At 40.2% G+C, this 20,308-nt stretch overlaps 1 protein-coding gene across 7 annotated transcripts in view; it reads right to left on the bottom strand.

Moving 5' to 3' along the window:
* DLGAP1 (DLG associated protein 1) overlaps nucleotides 1-20,308 on the bottom strand; it is an 834,809-nt gene that overhangs the window by 593,274 nt on the left and 221,227 nt on the right. The gene's annotated exons all lie outside the window — the stretch shown is intronic.

Below are 20,308 nucleotides of genomic sequence, written 5' to 3'. Positions count from 1 at the left end.
ATAAAAAACCTTTGGTATGTTGCAGCCCCCCAGCACCCCTCAATTACCTACTTGAGCCCCTTCTCTCTCCAGAGATGTCAACAATCCCCTCAGCCATCCCGTATACTCCTCCTGATTGGTTGAGACAGAGCTCTGATTCGGCTTGGGTGTCCCCTGTAGCAAGCTGCTGGCTGAGGGGGCACTCAAAGGAGGGAGGGGCCGGGAGCAGCAAAGAGGGACCCGAGAAGAGGAGGATCTTGTTAAAAAAAAAGAGCCTTTACTTTAAGCTTTAGCAATAAAACCTGGAAGCTGATTGGTTACTATGCACAGCTGCACCATTATCTGTGCGCGCTAGTTTTAGTAAATATCCCCCTATCAGTCAAAAATTATAACATGTGAGGGTAACACGACTATAAAAAGTAAAAAATGTGTGAGACTTGGACTTAAGGTGAGAACAGCACAAAATGAGTCAGCAAAAGCATAGGTGTTTCCTGTGTTCACCCAATAGTTCACAAAACTTTTACCCAGGATTTGCACACTTTTAGAATAGAGTCCAATTAGAAAAATGTGGGAAAACGTTTATAAGACACTAATGTCATTTTATTTTGCACTAAACTGGACTGTCTAGACTTATTCCTTTACAGACTTGCTTTGGTTTTGTCATTCTCTTCGTAACTGAAGTTCTTCTGCATATGCAAAATCTACTAAATATATTGAAGTTTCTGCACAATAGCAGCATTTACCATTTTTTTAATATCCTACTCACTGACCAATCCAGAAATCCTGCTCTCTACAAACTCATTATAATTGGGTTCCTGTCATTGGGACTTTTATTGGTGCTTTCAATAGCAGCAGATAATCAAATCCCATGCTTTTTGGCTGCATGCCTTTGGGTGAGTACACGTCGTGTGATTCTTCTATTTCATTAGGATTCAAACATTTCAGTGGACTACACTGGTGTAAGGTTCTTATTTTTAGTACTACTTTGTGTTTTTGCCATTGCCTGCATTCCCTTAATACAGCGAAAGGAGGAGCATAATGGAAAGAAGACATACCACTAATATACTACTTATTACCTCAATATGGGATGTAAAAACCCAGTTATAAATAAGCTGCAAGTAAACAAAATGAATAATAGGTCCCATGGGAGTAAGAAAAAAAAAGCCAGATTTACAAAACTAGGTCACTTCAGAAGTTTAGAAATTTTAGAAAAAGGAAACATTTAGTTTTCTGCAAGCTGGGACTGTTCTTGCCTGGAATCCCCATGGACGAGTTTCCAGAGCTGGCACTGACTTATTGAGTTAACAAAGCATGCTAACGTCACTCATGCATCAATAGTTTGTCCTAACTTTTGCACTCCATGGAATGGAATTAACAGAGAATGAGCACAGACAGTAAATATCATCTATAAAATATAATACAATACAAAAACATTTGATAACAGAAAAAAAATCAAAAAGCGATTGTAAAGGAATTTACATTAAAAACTATAACTATCGACAATGAATGCACTGAAAACCAATATTTTTTCTTATGTCTAATATGAGTATGGTTTTTCATATATTAATAAATCTATTATATTATTTCATCATTAAGTGATTGTATAAAATGTTAATTTATATGTTTATTCACTAAAAAGCTGATAAATTCTGTAGTATACTTACATTCAGAGAAAATAAATAATTAAAGGATAAGTTCACCTTTCATACCATGTTACACCCATTTTTGGGGTGTAACATGTGACATCAATGCACTGCTCCCTGCACCTCCCCGATCCATGCTGTGCCAGCTAGCGGGAGTTCTTCTCCATCCGCTAGCTGTCAAAATAAAAATTTAAAAAAAACGTAGCCGTGAAAGGCTCCGCCCACCCGGCCGCGTCACTCATTCCCAGCTGTCAGCTTGTAGTTTTCAATTAACTACCACGGCGCTGTGGTAGTTCATTCATTCTTCCTGTCAGAATGTATTGGTTTCCTTGTACCAGTGATCTCTTGATCACTGGTGCAATGCTTTACAGGCCCCTGCAACCAAAAATAATAAATGCACATTTTTTTTACCTGCAAAAAAATGTGTATTTATTATTTTTTCTGAAAAGGTGAACTTATCCTTTTAAGCAATTTTTTTTTTTACGTGTGAAATTTATTCTCATTCTTTATCAATCCCTTGTTACATTTTTATCTAACTTTTACACAAGTTTTACTTTCCGCCAAGAGTAAGGCAGGCCATACATTATACAATTTCTTTCCTTCAAACACGGGTTGAAGGAAAGAAAATTGCTTTGTTCCCTTCTATAGCAATATTGTGTTCTTCCGGCAGGGAGCGCAGGGAGCCTACCCTACTGGCAGAATACAATGATTACTGCTGGCAGCTATAGCCTCTAACAGTGATCAGGCAATAAAAACCCAACAGGCTGGTTGTGCTGAAGTCGATTGATGGATCAACTTCAGTACAACCAGCCTGCCCATGGGCAGATCGAAATTCAGCCAGTTCCTACTGAACCGGTCAAATTGTGATCTGTGTATAGCCGGCTGGATACAAAAGATGAGAATAACACCTGACACAAATCATGTCTGCAGTCTCCCCTACCAGTAACTCTGGTAGTGTTCTATTACACTAAGGGACAGGTGTATGCACAGCATAAAAACTGTTAGGTATAGAGAAGACATGTATTGATAGGCAAGTTTAGGACTCAGTAGAGAAATTATCCGGGCTTCTGCTTCAGGGTAAAGCAACCATACAGGATGGAATCGCAGATTTACCGTACAAGAAAAAAAAAATATACACGTGGACATAAGTCATTTTAACTGGTAAAAAAGGATGCATGTATTTTTAAAGCTGAAACAAACAGCTAAATACACAAATGAAATACATATACAAAATCTATTTTACCTGCCAAAGGATTTGTATTTGTGTCCATCAAGTCCTGAAATTTACACAACTCTGTCACCCAACATGTCCCTCTCTGGCAGGACAGAAGAACATATTTTTTTTCTGATGCAGTTAAAAAAAAACTTAAAGAACTTGTCCCTCCCCCAGCCTGTGACTGGACAGTGAAAATAGAATTAGCAAACTAATAAGCTTAATTCTCTGTTACTTTGCTTTCTCCGCCTATCAGCTTGTTCCTTGTTAGCACATTAGCATGGCTCTGAGTTCGGCTGTAGAAACCGTTAAACTATCCATGTTACACTGCTTGCATTTAAAAAAAAAAAACATAAAAAAAAAAAAACAATGTATTCATCAATACAGAGCGGCAATAATTTATATATTTTTTTTTTCTACCTAGAGTTCTGTTTTATGAAAAAAAAATAAGCTGTAAGCAACACAAGACATAAATCAGCAGACTGACAAATGCTACAGCAGCTGTGTTACATTTACGGTAAGTTAAAGTGATACTAAACACACATTGTAAAAAAGAAAAAAAATTGCACATAGAGAACAAAATAAGCAGCAAACATGTCACTAGACATACAGTGCAAAATGGAAATAAAAGACAAAAGTGTGGCGCTAAGTGAGCAAGTGAATAATAAGTGTAAACCCCCTTTTTTTACCATTAAACGTCAAACAGTATCACACTATGTGCGGATCATTTGTCTTTCATGCACACCATTTGATGTGATTCATCGCATGTTTTGGAGTCCATCATGGATACCTGACAGTGTTCATTCAACATTGGGTGGAAGCCTTCTTACCGTTTTTCCAGTGGTGGGAGTTCCTGTTTGAGGTCATTCCCTCAAGAGTGCCTGTCTGACCCTCGTGCTATACGGTACGTGTGTCCATCGAATCTGGTAAGCGTGAACACTTTTTGACTGTATTTTCAAGATTCATTGCGAATTATCCAAGAAAGACCTTTTCACTTTATTCTGAACTCTAATGGACTTTCCATAGATGTTTATTATTCACTTTGGACTTTTATGTTTTGGTTTTGTTCACATTCAATTTTGCACAGCCTATTCTACCTTATCAGGTTCATACGTTATTCACTTGCTCACTTAGCGCCACACTTTTGTCTTTTATTTCCACTAAATACACATTGTTTAATTCATATTATCTCTCTTCTTTCTCTATGTGGACTAACTGTAATTATTCTAACAAAAAATAATATCTAAGTACCTTATTTCCGAATTGATTTACAGCACATAACCCAGCTCTTTCCCAGCCTGTCTGCAGAGAAACATAAGCAGGAGGAGTTTATAGTCCTATGACATGGAAATGTTTTATAGCAGAAAATAAAAAATATTGTTTATTTTTTCAAGATTGTCAGTCTTTTTTTGTTTATAGCAAAAAAAATAAAAACCACAGAGGTGATCAAATACCACCAAAATAAAGCTCTATTTGTTAGGAAAAAAGGACATAGATTTTATTTGGGTACAGCGTTGCACGACCGCGCAATTGTCAGTTAAAATAACGCAGTGCCGTATTGCAAAAAATGGCCTGGTCAGGAAGGGAGTAAAACCTTCCGGAGCTGAAGTGGTTAATCATCATACAAATACTTATTTGAAATCAAATCTTCATTATTTTTTAACAATAACATGGTGTGGGTGGATTTCTGCCAGTCACAGGCTGTGCCACGGCCCTCCAGTCTGTGTCTTAGGACAAGAGGGAGGTGAAGCCTCTATCACTCTACATGTAATATCCCAATCCTATTGTGTTTAGCTGGTTAGTGGGTATGGAGGAGGAAGGAGGGAGTGGGCTGTCATTTACCACTGTGTATATGCCAACATATGTGACTCTATAGTCATATGGTCTGCTCAGATGTGATAGGGAGGAAATGCTCAGGGTAGAAAATACACTGAAACTGAGCACGTGTAGTAGCTGCCAACACTGCTTTGCAAAATCCCCAACTGCAGTAGGGACATGGGGGGGATTTGGAGAACAGCAGGATCAACCAGATTTTTGCATAATACAAAAAATGAATCCCATAGTGAGTATGAACAGCATGTTAAATAGTGTTTATTGATAGTTTTTAATGATGTGGGTTTAATGACACTTTAAGTTCTATATAAACTTTTGCCACCAAAATTCCCACCATTCCCAAAATATAATGTGCATCACTGGTTTTAGGTTGTAGGAAACAAAATCAAAGAGGGCCTCACATATGCTGAATATTGTACTGGTCCTTGAATTCAATAAACCAAAGAATTCAACTTCAGCTGTAAAGAATTCAACCTTCCAGCTAAGAATGTTCAGAGGCTAAACCAATGTTTTGTATAGAGAAAAACACTGGCAGATGTATTAGAGCTGACCTCTTTTTACCTACAGTATATCAACACAATTCTTTCTGTAATATATACTGTGCCAACCACTGTGGTTTTTTAATCATCATCAGTGGTTGGCTTCTTTTTCCTGGTTCTCTGTGCAGGTCCACCGAAAATGTCATGTGCCAGATCTCATGTATCCGCAGAGTTGGTAGCCACTGCTTGACAAAAAAAAAAGCTTTTTCTTTTAGGAAAAGTTACTTTTTTTCTTGAGTTCTCTCTGGAAGATACTGGGGAAATAGCCTTCCCAGGGGGCCTTCTGTGAGGCCATGTCACCAGCAAAAGGGGGGTTACAAATGTGTTTAGCGCTTTTAAAGTCCCAAAGCAAACAAATCCTCAAAAATGAATAAGTGGAAGAAAAATAAATTCATGAAAGTTTTTTCTGCAGCCTTTTGCACTTTAATGGACACTACAGGCTTCACACTGTGGTCTGTATTTTATGAATTGCAAGTAAAATGTGAGAACAGAGTAAAGAAAAACTCTTGAAAACAAAATGGGGAAATCCCTGATTATCACCAGGGTCACCAGAACTAGTGTCTCCAATTGAAGATTCCCCCTCCATTCCTGTTCTGGTGTACACCCGACATTCGGGATTTTCTTTAACTTCCAGTAAACAGGATGAATTGAGAGAGTGAATCTCCCAATAAAAATCTGACTAGTTTTCTAATACCTTTCCCACTCTATCCAATACTAAAAAAAAAGTTTCTGAAAACAAAGACCCTGCAGAAAAAAATAGTGGCTGTTGCAATTTTTTATGTAACACAATATTTGTGCAGCCTTTATAAAATGCAAATTTTCAGGAAAAAATACACTTAAATGAACTTGAAAAACAATAGATATCAGCCACGTTTTAGGGAAAATATAAAACATGATGTTGTGTTGAGTAAATAGATACCAAACATGTGAAGATTTAAAATTACGCACGCCTGTGAAATGGCAGCAAACTATAGTATTATCCATAGCCAATGCTTTAAAAGCCTTTACAGGTTACCAGTTTAGAGTTAAACATGAGCTCTGGGGCTAGAATTATTGCTCTCACTCCGACATTCATGGTAATACCTCACGTGTGTGGTGCAATCACTGTTTGCATACATATACGTACAGGACCTATGTGCGTGTTTGCATTTGTGTGTGAGCACAGGGGGACAGGGGTGCATTAACTGTTTTACACTTTTAAAAAAATATATTCATTTCACTTTATTGCTATCAAGGGATGAACAACACCCCTTGTTATAGCTTTGGGCAGTGAGATCAGGATCCAATGGTATAACCGCTTGCTTTCAAGGCCATATTAGGCCACAGCCTAAGGATGGAAAATGGTTAAAGTAAACTAAAGATATTCCAAAGTAATTCTTGTCTCCTTCTCTTTATTTTTATCTTTATGTTCTTTGTTGCTTTCCCATAGGACAATTGAGAATTCTCTTTGAGCTATCACCTATCCATTAAAAAATACTTTAAATCAAGTCTATAGTGGAAACTCTTTACCTGGCATGCATAATTATAATACATTTTTACTAATTTAGCAAGATCAACATGCCCTGTACCAAGGGCAGGAATTTTAGGGGATTAAAGTCAGCTATGTTAATGTAACAAGCCCACATTTGACTACACCCATATCTATGCCAAAATGGACCATTACTCCTTTCCTCAGTGCCCTGGAGTGCCTTGGATAAATGAGCAATGGTGGGCTCCATTCACAGAATTAGATATTTAGGTGCTCGGTAAATACTGCATGAACAGTCATTAAAATCCATTCACAGAAGTAAATAAATAATTGAATGCATGCAGAAATTAAGTAGTGATCCAGGCATGCAGTATTTGTAGAATATGTACCAGTTGTTAAGGAGCAGGTGGCAGCCTGCTCCTTAACTACCTATAAACATCATGGTTGTTTGGGAGCGGGCAGCCGCCGCATCCTTGGCAACCGATGGCAACCGATGAGCCATTAGCTGTCAGTAGGGCATGCTGGCTCGATGATGTCACAAGGGGTTGGGGTCACCCGGTGACGTCATTGGGTGGCCCGCCCCTTAGTTATTTAAGAACTGTCAGACGGAGGGAGCCTTTGGAATGAGCGGGCCACCCAATGACGTCACCGGGTGACCCCAACCCCTTGTGACATCATCGAGCCAGCATGCCCTACTGACAGCTAATGGCTCATCGGTTGCCAAGGATGCGGCGGCTGCCCGCTCCCAAACAACCATGATGTTTATAGGTAGTTAAGGAGCAGGCTGCCACCTGCTCCTTAACAACTGGTACATATTCTACAAATACTGCATGCCTGGATCACTACTTAATTTCTGCATGCCTTTTTTTTCGGGTCGGTGGTGGATCTTAACCGAGGGACATTTTTTTCTTTTTTATTACATTACACGTTTTTGGGATTTTTTGGTAAATGAGTAGGGGTACTATGTACCCCTACTCATTCACATGGAGGGGGGCTTCCAGATTCCGATAAGCCACCCTCATGCAGACCCCCACAACCATTGGCCAGGGTTGTGGAGAAGAGGCCCTTGTACCCATCAATATGGAGACAAGGTGCTTTGGACAAGGTGCCCCCCCCGCTCCAAAGCACCCCCCATGTTGAGGGCATGTGGCCTGGTATGGTTCAGGAGTTAGGGGGTGCTTACTCCTCCCTTCCCTTTCTTGACCTGCTGGTCTGCATGCTTAGATAAGGGTCTAACATGGATTTTGGCAGAACCCCACACCATTTTTTCCCGATTTTTCCCAATTTTTTTTTTGCCAGCAATTCTTTTTTTTTAGATTTAGCTGTCAGTGGGGAACCCCGCTGACAGCTGATGACTCATTGGTTGCTAAGGATACCCCGCGGCCCCCCGCTCCTTAACAACCATGTGCTTTACATGTGGTTTACTGGTTGTTAAGGACGTGGGCGGCTGCCCGCTCCTTGACAATGCCTATTTATTAATGTAAATAAATATGCCAGCAAGTGCCAGGCATTAAATTATCGCATGTTTTCACTACTAAAATACCACAAGACTTCATAAAATAACGTGGTATTTTAGTAGCATTTTTTTGTAAATGCCAATGGTATTTTACCACATTTTTTTAAGGAGAAACATCCCGCTTTGTGAATGGAGCCCGGTGTCCTTCGTTCTCAGTATGCATTGCAAAAGATTTTTTAATTGAAATGAAATTGACAAGTCATTTTAGATTGTAATATAATTTATAATGATTAATAGGTTAGTGTTTGATAGATTTGGAATAGAAAGCACCAACAATTAAACTTCTAAAGCCGCGTACACACGAGTGGAATGTCCGACAGAAAAAGTCCCGACGGAAGCTTTTCATTGTCTATTCCGATCGTGTGTATGCCTCATCGGACTTTTTTTTTTGAAAATTCTGGCGGACCTAGAAATGGAACATGTTCTAAATATTTACGACGGAACCAATTTCATCGGGAAAACCGCTCGTCTGTATGCTGTTCCGACGGACTAAAAACAACGCATGCTCTGAAGCAAGTACGAGACGGAAGCTATTGGCTACTGGCTATTGAACTTCCTTTTTCTAGTCCCGTCGTACGTGTTGTACGTCACCGCGTTCTTGACCGTCGGACTTTGGTTAGACCATGTGTAGGAAAGACAGCTTGAATGGAATTCCGTCAGAGTTTCGTCGGAGAAACCTTCAGAGTTTATTCCGACGGCAAAACCAGTCGTGTGTACGCAGCATAAAGGTTGGCCATGTACAAAAAAATGTTGTCCCATGTCAAGATTCAACCCTGACAAATAAGGTTAGGAAAACAGTAATGATGGTAAAAATGCTAACAAAAAAAAACATTGTTCACCACTCCTATCTTGTGTTATATATACAAATCCCAACATATCTCACAGAAATACCATAGCCCAACATGCTCGCTTTGTTATGATCAGCTGCTTTGAATGAATTTCTATCTTGTTGGAAAATCAGTTTGTTTTATATTTGCTTATTTATCACTCATTTAGTGATGGTTTTCCTATATGAAAATAATTGTCTTGTTAGTTTGCTAAATATTTATTGCATCAGGCAAAAACTTTCATACATGACCAGCCTAAAAAAACATGCTTTAAATGTAGTCACCAATTGCCATTAGTCAGTCTTCTAGTAAACAGGCAGAACATGTATCACTATCCCAACATGTGACTGTAGGCAGTTCTTACTGCACTATTACCTCTGACACACTGACAGATCAATGGCAAACACTGAGAGATGGGTGTCACAAGGTGTCACACATCTCAAGGTTTTCCCCTAATAAGCTCACTGAACTGTGACACTATAAAGTTATCTCCCTGGCAACCTACATTTACTATTTGCATTAAATCTCAGTGCCACCACTTGGCTTTGCATAGTGACATTGCTCATGTCAGCGTTGGTGAAACTGCAGATTTGCATTGGTTCTGCTTGTTTAACACTTTGCGCTCTGTAAGGAAATAGACTGATCATTATATAAAAAAAAAACAAACAATACTTCAGCTTTGGACAGCAGTACAAAGGCATACAGAGTAATCACATTTCATTTTCGGCAAAGGCGTGTCTGCTCAGTGAATAGAAAAGCATTTATAAGTGATGTGCAAATACATACATGAGACAAAAAAAGATTGATGAGCATCCCTGAATATCCAAACTCTGATCTCGATCTTGTTTGACAAAAGAAAAAAAAAAAAAAAAAAAAGATTGATTAGCATCCCTTAAAGTGAAGAAATCTATTGAAGTATATGTTTCTACCTCAAAAATGTACAGTCTTTAGCTCTAAACCTCCTCCAAATCTTCAAATGATTTATTTTTCTGCTACTGTGATCTGACTTCCTGTGAGAGGGTGGCTACGTTCATTCCCCATGGTCCCACTGTATGCGGGAATGTAGCCACCCTCTCTTGCTAGCTCCAGAGATGACTATGGACTATGGGATGTGTAGTGTACATAGAGCAGTGCACTTTGCTGCAACTAACATGAATTGCTTGTTCCAAATAAGCAGAAATGGGAGGGGAAAAGCTGAAATTTGTGAGCTCACAGAGGACAGCAGAAAGAAACAGCGAGAAACTATTTCAATTAAAAATAGATGACAGAGCCATTAAGTAGCGGATATGTATGGACGGCTTTTGGAGAATAAGGCTATTATTTAGTGTCAGTTTAAAGTACAAGCCTTTATCTATACGTGGTGTTATCTGTAGAAAGGTATGTGCATAGGACCAGTCTACACATTTGTGAAATTTTGAATCATTGTAAAATGTAATAAATGTCTAAAAAAAATCTTTAACCGCTTCAGCCCTGAAAGATTTTACCCCCTTCCTGACCAGAGCACTTTTTACGATTCAGCACTGCGTCGGTTTAACTGACAATTGTACGGTTGTGCGACGTTGCACCCAAACAAAATTGATGTCCTTTTTTTCCCCACAATTAAGCTTTCTTTTGGTGGTATTTGATCACCTCTGCGTTTTTTACTTTTTGCACTATAAACAAAAAAAAAGCGACAATTTTGAAAAAAATATTTTTTTCCTCAGTTTAGGCTGATATGTATTCTTTTACAAATTTTTTGGTAAAAAGAAATCACAATAAGTGTATATTGATTGGTTTGCACAAAAGCTATAGTGTCTACAAAATAGGGGATAGTTTTATGGCATTTTTATTATTATTTTTACTAGTAATGGTGGCGATCTGCGATTTTTATCAGGACTGCGACATTATGGTGGACACATCGAACAATTTTGACACATTTTTGGGACCATTGGCATTTATACAGCGATCAGTGCTATAAAAATGCATTTATTACTGTAAAAATGTCACTGGCATCGGCTCCGGTGGTGAGTAGCAGGCTCGCGCATGCCCCTAGTGGCCACAGGGCGAAGCGACGTTATGTTACGTCGCTTCGTTCTGTGGCAACCAGGGGCGCGCGCTGCTCACCCCCCGAGCCGATGCGATTCTGCCACAGTACAATTGCGGCGGCCGGTCGGCAAGTGGTTAAAATATATATACAAGTCACCCCAACCTGTTGCCATTGCCACCCTGAACCATGTTTTGGCACCATTACCAGGTCCGTCTGTTCTGGGATGTGGTTAAAAAATGAGTTCTCTGCTTCACTTCTGACAATCTAGGCAACAACCCAGCTAGCTACCTTTTACACCTTAACAACATTCCACTGAAAACTCCTCACATGGGGCTCCCATGGACTGACATTATGTATTCTTAAAAAGACAAAAGAAGCAAATACTCCTGCGCACAGGTGTGTTGGCTAGGTGATCCAAAAGATCAAATAGGATAATAGCTTTCAGCCTTGCTGCCCTACAGGATAGGGATATCCTAGTAGTAGACAAAAACACAAAGAAAAGAGGGCGCACCAGCCTAGTGCATTATCTTATGGTACATTTATTCAGAAAACATAATGAAAACTACTCAAAAAAAGTAGGAGACAATCACGCTTGAAAAAGGTCTTTGACATATGGCAGTCTGTCTACTGATTGCAGTCTCTGAGTCCTGGAGAGTGGACATACGAACCGCTGCTGGCTGATGCGTTTCGAAGGGATTCCTTCTTTATCAGAGCCTAACAATGTTGCTCTCTCGCAGCTACTTATACATGTATAAGTAGCTGCGAGAGAGCAACATTGTTAGGCTCTGATAAAGAAGGAATCCCTTCAAAACGCGTCAGCTAGCAGCGGTTCGTATGTCCACTCTCCAGGACTCAGAGACTGCAATCAGTAGACAGGCTGCCATATGTCAAAGACCTTTTTCAAGCGTGATTGTCTCCTACTTTTGTGAGTAGTTTTCATTATGTTTTCTGAATACATGTACCATAAGATAATGCACTAGGCCGGGTCGCCCTCTTTTCTTTGTGTTTTTTTCTTAAAAAAACATGCTGACCTCAGAGATTACTGCCCAGAAAATAAGACCAGAATAGACCTCTCCTAGATAATCGGTTATGTATGTAATGGGGTTGATTTACTAAAGGCACATAAGTTGTTCACTTTGCAAGGCAATCTTTCCTTAGCTTAGTGCATGTGATTAAAATTTGCAAAGAATACTCAATCACATGCAAGAAAAAAAAAAACGGCATTTTTGCTTGCACAGGATTGGATGATGATGATCAACAGAGTTTGACCTCATCTAGTAAATTAAGCAAATTTCCCTTGCAAAATGAACTGCCTATTTGCCTTAGTAAATCAACCCATATGACTAACTCCGATGGGACCTACCACATGAGGTTTCTCACATTTCGCACTTACTTTTCCACTCTACTTTGACTATACTCCCGGAACCCCCCCAACCCCCTCTTCCCTTTCTGTGACCAATCCTTCTGCCCCCCTAGATCTTAGGAAGAGGGTATAACCCTTGAAACATGTCAAAATTTCATTGTGCAGTGCACTGCTGCAAAGTTCTTCTACATTGGTCATCCAGGTCTTGGAGGCACTAAGAGACCCTGTTTTAGGATTAATTTTATTTTTGTGACTTTATACAATATTTATCTATCTATCTATCTATCTATCTATCTATCTATCTATCTATCTATCTATCTATCTATCTATCTATCTATCTATCTATCTATCTATCTACGCTATATTACCTAAAAGTATTGGGACTCCTGCCTTTACACGCACATGAACTTTAATTGCATCCCAGTCTTATAGGGCGTACACACGGTCGGACTTTGTTCGGACATACCGACAACAAAATCCTAGGATTTTTTCCGACGGATGTTGGCTCAAACTTGTTTTGTCTACACACGGTCGCACAAAGTTGTCGGAAAATCCGATCGTTCTAAACACGGTGACGTAAAACACGTACGTCGGGACTATAAACGGGGCAGTGGCCAATAGCTTTCATCTCTTTATTTATTCTGAGCATGCGTGGCACTTTGTCCGTCGGATTTGTGTACACACGATCGGAATTTCCGACAACGGATTTTGTTGTCGGAAAATTTTATCTCCTGCTCTACAACTTTGTGTGTCAGAAAATCCGATGGAAAATGTCCGATGGAGCCCACACACGGTCGGAATTTCCGACAACACACTCCGATCGGACATTTTCCATCGGAAAATCCGACCGTGTGTACGGGGCATTAGTCTGTAGGGTTCAATATTGAGTTGGCCCACCCTTTGCAGCTATAACAGCTTCAACTCTTCTGGGAAGGCTGTCCACAAGACTTAGGAGTGTGTCTATGGGAATGTTAGACCATTCTTCCAGAGCGCATTTGTGAGGTCAGGCCCGGATGTGGACGAGAAGGCCTGGCTCACAGTATGCGCTCTAATTCATCCTAAAGGTGTTCTATGGAATTTAGGTCAGGACTCTTTGCAGGCCAGTTAAGTCCCTCTACCTCAAACTCACTCATTCATGTCTTTATGGACCTTGTTTTGTGCACTGGTGCGCAGCCATGTTAGAACAGGTAGGCCCAACCCCAACTTGTTCCCACAAAATTGGGAGCATGAAATTGTCCAAAATGTCTTGGTATGCAGAGTCCAGACCTCAACCTGACAGAACACCTTTGGGATGAATTAGAGTGGAGACTGCGAGCCAGGCCTTCTCATCCAACTTCAGTACATGACCTCACAAATGTGCTTCTAGAAGAATGGTCAAACATTCGCATAGACACACTCCTAAACCTTGTGGACAGCCTTCCCGGAAGAGTTGCAATTGAAATGAATGGACTGCCCTACATGCAGAATGCAGCTGCACAAATGCGAACCAAGGTTAGGGGACGGTAAGACCACGCAATGGAGCTGTGGTTTTGCCACCTCCCCTCAACTGCTCCCCTTTAGTTGCAGAGGCAGCAGCCAGGGTCATACACATGATGTGACCATGGCAGGAAGTAAACCCACAGGTGAATGGGGCTTCCCTCTTCCATTGCTCTGCACTTACTCTCCCGATTAAAGTCCTGCTGTGCCGGTGTCAAGCCCAGCGGAGAAGTGGAAGCTCGGTCACAGAGTCTCTCAACCAGGATGCTGCAGCATTGAGAAACTCAGATGGCACCCTAGGGTACTGCGGCATCCTGAATGAAAAAGGCTGCCCTACACCCTCACAGATGTAAAAGCATAAAAGCCCTCAAAGTTTGCATCCATACCCTGGCATAGACTCACTGAGACTCCCTGAGATGCAGGCATCATAACAGAAAACTGGGACCAGTGTTGACTTTTTAATGACAAAACTGATTGTGTAAAAATATGCATACAAAATGTACCTTTGATTGCTTGAAAATTGTTCTGACTACCCGTGATTTTGTCTCTTTATGAGCTGTATCTTTATTACTATATATCTTAATAAAGATAAAGAAATAGGATACACAGATATTTAAACCATTCTTTAAAATGTGAAACATACAGTATACCATAACATATAAACTAATTACATTGCAACATATACAGGTCTATGTTTAATTCATAAGTGTTTATAAATTGATATGACTATGGTAATTCCTCATGGATATGGCCCTCCCACACTGTGCATGCTCTGCACTGATTAGAGCCAATTCACTGGAGAGCGGAGAGCGAATATGCTGCAAATTTCTGCTATTAACATTGCTTGATAAAAAAAAAATTAACTGTTATTGACTGCAGAAATAATTATTATATGTAAATCAAATATTTTTATACAATGTGTGAAAAAGAGAATTTGCTTATGCAACAAATTACCTTCCACTACTCTAGCAATTTGTTCTGTTAAATGGTACAGCTTTAAAGTATGCTTGCTTAGATTATTATAACTTCTAGTGTTTCATTTTTATGTGACTGCTCTATTTCCAACTGAAATGTTATACTGTACTTGTATCTTCAAATTTGAGAGGTTTTCCTGCTTCTAAAATACTACATGATCAATTTTGCAGAATTAGATACATTTCTCAGTATATATAACCAGTTTACTTCTAGAACCTGGTGGTGAGGTGCATGACCAGCTACTAGACTCGGGTGGCATGCCGTCCAGGGGACTGAAAGACTCTTGAAGAGTTTGAGAGAGTCCTCAGACACCCAGGGAAACCTTTTTGGACTTATCCTGCACCCACATGGACTTTTGGGTTAAAGCGCGTTCGGAGGCTGCTCCTCAAAGGGGGGGGCTGTCAGGACTTGTGTCATTACCCAGGTCACCTGCTATTCTCCGAGTCGAAGGGAACAGTCCCAGTGGCCACCAGCAGGAGGTATTTACTGTAAACCCACCCATAACTGAGGTTCTGTGGTTCAGTGTTCTTCCTGTGAGCTGTGTCCCTGCCTGATCCTGATCCTGGTTCCTGTACCTGCTCCGGTGCCTGATCCTGATCCTTGTTCCTGGTTCCTGTACCTGATCCTGTTACTTGCTCCCTGCTTCCAGCTACCAGTATCTTGCTCCCTGCTTCCCTTGTTTCTTGTCTCAGCCCTGACCTTGCCCTGCTTATGTGTGTTCCCTACATGTTGTACATGGTTAGATTATCATTTGGGTTTCTGCATTGTTATATTCGTTTTGTTACTTCACATTGTTTATGGTTCATTGATGTTGGGATTGGTGTTGGAAGTGTGTTATTTACCTCAATAAACTACATTCAACTTCCTTCAGCCTGATTCCTGGTTTCTTAAGGTACAGCCCACTGATCTGGTCAACCTTTCTGGATACTTCTATGTGGTATCCCTATATCAGGCCAATATACTATGGTATACTATATCAGGCCAATATAAAAAAACTCCTTAATGCCTAGATGCCCAGGCTAAATTTATCAGTATCTGTATACATTGGTTAACTTGACCTAAAACCACTGAATTATCTGCAAAGTAGAACATTTTTACTATATTATACATTTTAGGTACTTAAACAGTGAGAACTATCTGCCATATTTCCTTTCTACTTGGGAATTTTTGGTGTTCCTGTTGACCATCACGGTCCTTTGCATCTTCCATAATACAGATTCAATAAAAAATCCAACAGGCACTAATACAGTATATACTTTTGGCAGCAAAAATTGCGATAGCGTGTTGTTAGAAAATAGCTGTTCTGCACTTAGATAATTTAACTGGATTATGGTGAATGATAAACTCACCATAATAATCTTACTACATTTTACAAGACCTGGGATCCCTGGAATAAGTACATCTCCCATGTGGCCTGAGAGTGGACGGGCCCCCTTATCTCTTGCGCTATTGGGACACCCTTTCTTCTTTTTCTGACCTCTCCTCATTTTTTCTGTTGGATGTGATCCGACCTTTGGGGCACTTTTTTGAGGATAGGGTCACTCACCTATACCTTTATTATCATAAGTATGGCCCTGCTAGGTCTTGATATGTTCCAGCTTATACCTTGCACATGCTATATGATGGGTGCGCTTGGCCTGCTCATAGGGTGCGCTTTATAGGAATACAAATTGCCACTGATAACTACGTTTGAACATATCACCCTAAATACAGAAGAGAGTAGGGGGGGGGGGGAGAAGGAGGGGAAAAGAGGATCTCTGGGTGGAGGTAGGGCTAAAGGTAACAGGATATTCTTATATTTGGTATAATGAATTCCAGAGTTTCCAGTTGGAGAGATACTTTTCTCCAGTGCCATCTCTGAAAGCCATAATCTATACCACAACATGTATGGCGCATTTGCTTTGTATTGTTTAAAAAACTTTAATAAACATTGAAATATGAAAAAAATACAACAGGCAGAGTGGGAACCCCTCATAATAGCCACAGCAGCTTTGCAAAACCAGAGAATCAAGCACAGAGGTATACAAAAACTTTCAAGTGGTTTAATTCTTCTTCATCTATCAAAAGCTAAAAAGGTTGCAAACTGACTGACCCTCTAATTAAAAAATTATAGTAAAACAAAAATAGCATTATATAAAACATTAATTATTTATACCAGTAGCTATATGTCTGCATAATCTCAATGACAGCTAAGTATAGAGAGGTGATTTACCTACTTGCAAGGACCAGAAGAAAAGATGACCTTGTCCAGCTCTTGCTCTTATTCCTCAGTGTTTTCCCAAGAAATTAAACCAAAATCTTGGAAAATATAGATAGGGATAGAGTGTGCTTCCATGGAGATTATGCAGAAATACAATAATAAGAAAGAGTAAATTCTATTCTCAACTACACTACACAATAGCACAACATAGTGAGAGATGGTTTAAAAGATAGATATATGGATAGATACATACATACAATCTATTACCAAAAGTATTGGGACACCTGCGTTTAACCTCCCTGGCGGTATGATTATTTCGGATTTTAGGTGCTGAAAGCGGTACCATTATTTTGCATGGAAATTTGGCGTTTTATATTGTAGGTCTGTAAATCTTAACAATAACACACTTAAATCTGTCCAAACAAGAGTCTAGTAGATATCCCGGGTATGATAAAGTTTGAAACACAAAAACATAAATTTTAATATAATAAATAAAAATAAATAATTTAAAAAAATTAAAAAAAATAGTAATAAAATAAATTTCCCCACAATTCACTATCGCACAATTCTGCAAGTGTTCTAATTTACTATCGCTGTTTTCTAGCTGGTCGAAAGCCACTTTTGACGTAAAGGGACACTTTTTTTGTTGCTATGGACAATCTCCAGTTTCCAGGCAGAAAGAACAGTGTATATCATGTAAAATTGCATGCAGGGCATGGGCCAAAGCACTGGGGACAAAAGGGATGTGAAATCATTTCATACAGTACTGTAATCTGTAAGATTACAGTACTGTATGTGTTATGATTTTTACTTTTTTTTTAATTTGCCGCCAGGCTCCGCCCCCGTGCGTCGTGCCGCTCGCAGGGAACGGAGCCTGGCACAGAGAGGCTTCGGAGGAGGACGGAGCCCTCGGACGCTGCGGGTGACATCGCAGGATCCCGGGGACAAGGTAAGTAACGCCGCCCCAGGATCCTGCAATGCGATCCCGAGTGTGGCTCGGGGTTACCGCTAATGGTACTGAATTTTAACCCCAAGCCACACTCGGGAAAACCACCAGGGAGCTTAAACACACATGAACCTTATTGGCATCCCAGTCTTAGTCCGTAGGGTTCACTATTGAGAAGCGCATTTGTGAGGTCAGGCACTGATGTGGATAAGAAGGCATGGCTCGCAGTCTGCTCTAATTCATCCAAAAGGTATTCTATCAGGTTGGGGTCAGGACTCAAATTCCTCCACGACAAACTCGCTTATCCATGTCTTTCAGGACCTTGCTATGTGCACTGGTCCAAATAATTTGGTTGAGGGGGGATTATGGTGTGGGGTTGTTTTTCAGGGGTTGGGCTTGGCCCCTTAGTTCCAGTGAAGGGAACTCTTAAGGAATCAGCATACCAAGACATTTTGGACAATTTCATGCTCCCTTCATGTTCCAACATGACTGTGCACCAGCGCACAAAGCAAGGTTGGATGAGCGAGTTTGGGGTGGAGGAACTCGGCTGGCCCGTTCAGAGTCCTGACCTCAACCAGACAGAACACCTTTGGGATGAATTAGAGCGGAGACTGTGAGCCAGGCCTTCTTGTCCACATCAGTGCCTGACTTCACAAATGTGCTTCTGGAAGAATGGTCAAACATTCCCATAGATACACTCCTAAACCTTGTGGGCAGCCTTCCCAGAAGAGTTGAAGCTGTTATAGCTTAAGGGGTGGGCCAAATAAACATTGAACCCCATGGACTAAGACTGGGATGCCATTAAAGTTCATGTGCATGTAAAGGCAGGTGTCCTAATACTTTTGGTAATATAGTGTATGCTATTTTCTTTGTATTTGCTATAAATACCAATAAAAAAAAAATATTGAAAAGAACATCAGTAGGCCACATTTACAGTACAGCACTGCTAAGTAGTAAGTATACCCTTCATAAATAATGAGCAAAATAGCAGTCCCTATATAGATAAATGTTACAAATAGTCATAGCATAGAAGAGACCGGACCAGGCCAAGACTGTTTTGAAGAAAAGGACAATCTCAGGAGCAGGGCTGCTGGTAAAAAAGGTGGAAGGGATCCATAAAGAACAACTCCACTGAAGTTGTCTTTCAACTAATGAGTGAGCCACTGACATGAAACAAGCATGAAACCAGTGAAGTCTGAACAGTTTGAGGTCCCATATTGAATACATATTTTGGACCAGTGACTCACTAGCTCAGTCATGGCTAACCTTGGCACCCCAGATGTTTTGGAACTACATTTCCCATGATGCTCCACCACACTGCAGAATGCATTAGCATTATAGGAAATGTAGTTCCAAAACATCTAGGGTGACAAGCTTTGTCATCACTGCACTAGCTAGTAAAGTCAGGATCAGAAGTTGTCCTTAAAGTGGACCTTCACCCTACATGGCCACCTTCCACCGTCTTATCCCATCTTCTCTCCTGTCTTAAAATCACATTTTTTTTTCTTTATTTAGATTTTTTTCAGAGAATACTTCCCCTCATGTCCTGGTTTCTGATCTAGGCAAGGATGTTTCTCTTGCCCACAGCCTCCTGTATCACAGGAAGCTATGTTTTTTTCTACTGTGCACATGCCACAACATTGGACGTCTTTCTCTTCCTTCTACTTTCTGCCACCCCCTGATAATGTGACAGTGCATGCCCATAATCAGGAGGCCAACTTCAAGAGTCCAAGAAGAGACAGCCAGCCCCCTAATGACATCAAAGAAAAAGATGGCAGCAAAAGACTTGGCATCCAACAGCGGCGTGTTGGATCCATACAGATAACTGGATCACTGGGAGCATGAGCATGTTTTTGTGGATTAAGGGATTACAGAGCAGAGACTAGTTTAGCCAAAATCAGGAGAACTGCAACATCGTACATCTTTAAATACAAGTCAGTGGGGTTGATTTACTAAAGGTAAATAGACTGTTCACTTTGTAATGGAAGAGCTGAACTTTGCAAGAGAATTTGTCCCAACAACTCTGCTGACTTCCGTTAACCAATCATGTGGAAGCAAAAATGCTATATATTTATTTATTTATTTTCCTTGCACACAGTGGGGTGTTATTTGCAATGTGAAACTTCAACGCATTCACTAACATTTGGGGCAAATTCCCTTGCAAATTGCATCTTCCCTTAGTGAACAACCTATTTGCCTTTAGTAAATTAACCTAAGTGTATTTCGATCCTTACACGTTAGCTTTAAAACCTCCATTCCTAACAGGTGAAGAAAGCTACCATCATATTCTGACTGATCAAAGTT

The sequence above is a fragment of the Aquarana catesbeiana genome, linkage group LG05, assembly GCF_042186555.1.
Source record: "Aquarana catesbeiana isolate 2022-GZ linkage group LG05, ASM4218655v1, whole genome shotgun sequence".
In the NCBI taxonomy this organism is placed as follows: Eukaryota; Metazoa; Chordata; class Amphibia; order Anura; family Ranidae; genus Aquarana; species Aquarana catesbeiana.
The sequence above is the reverse complement of the archived record's forward strand: the minus strand, read 5'-3'. Positions and strand labels throughout refer to the sequence as shown.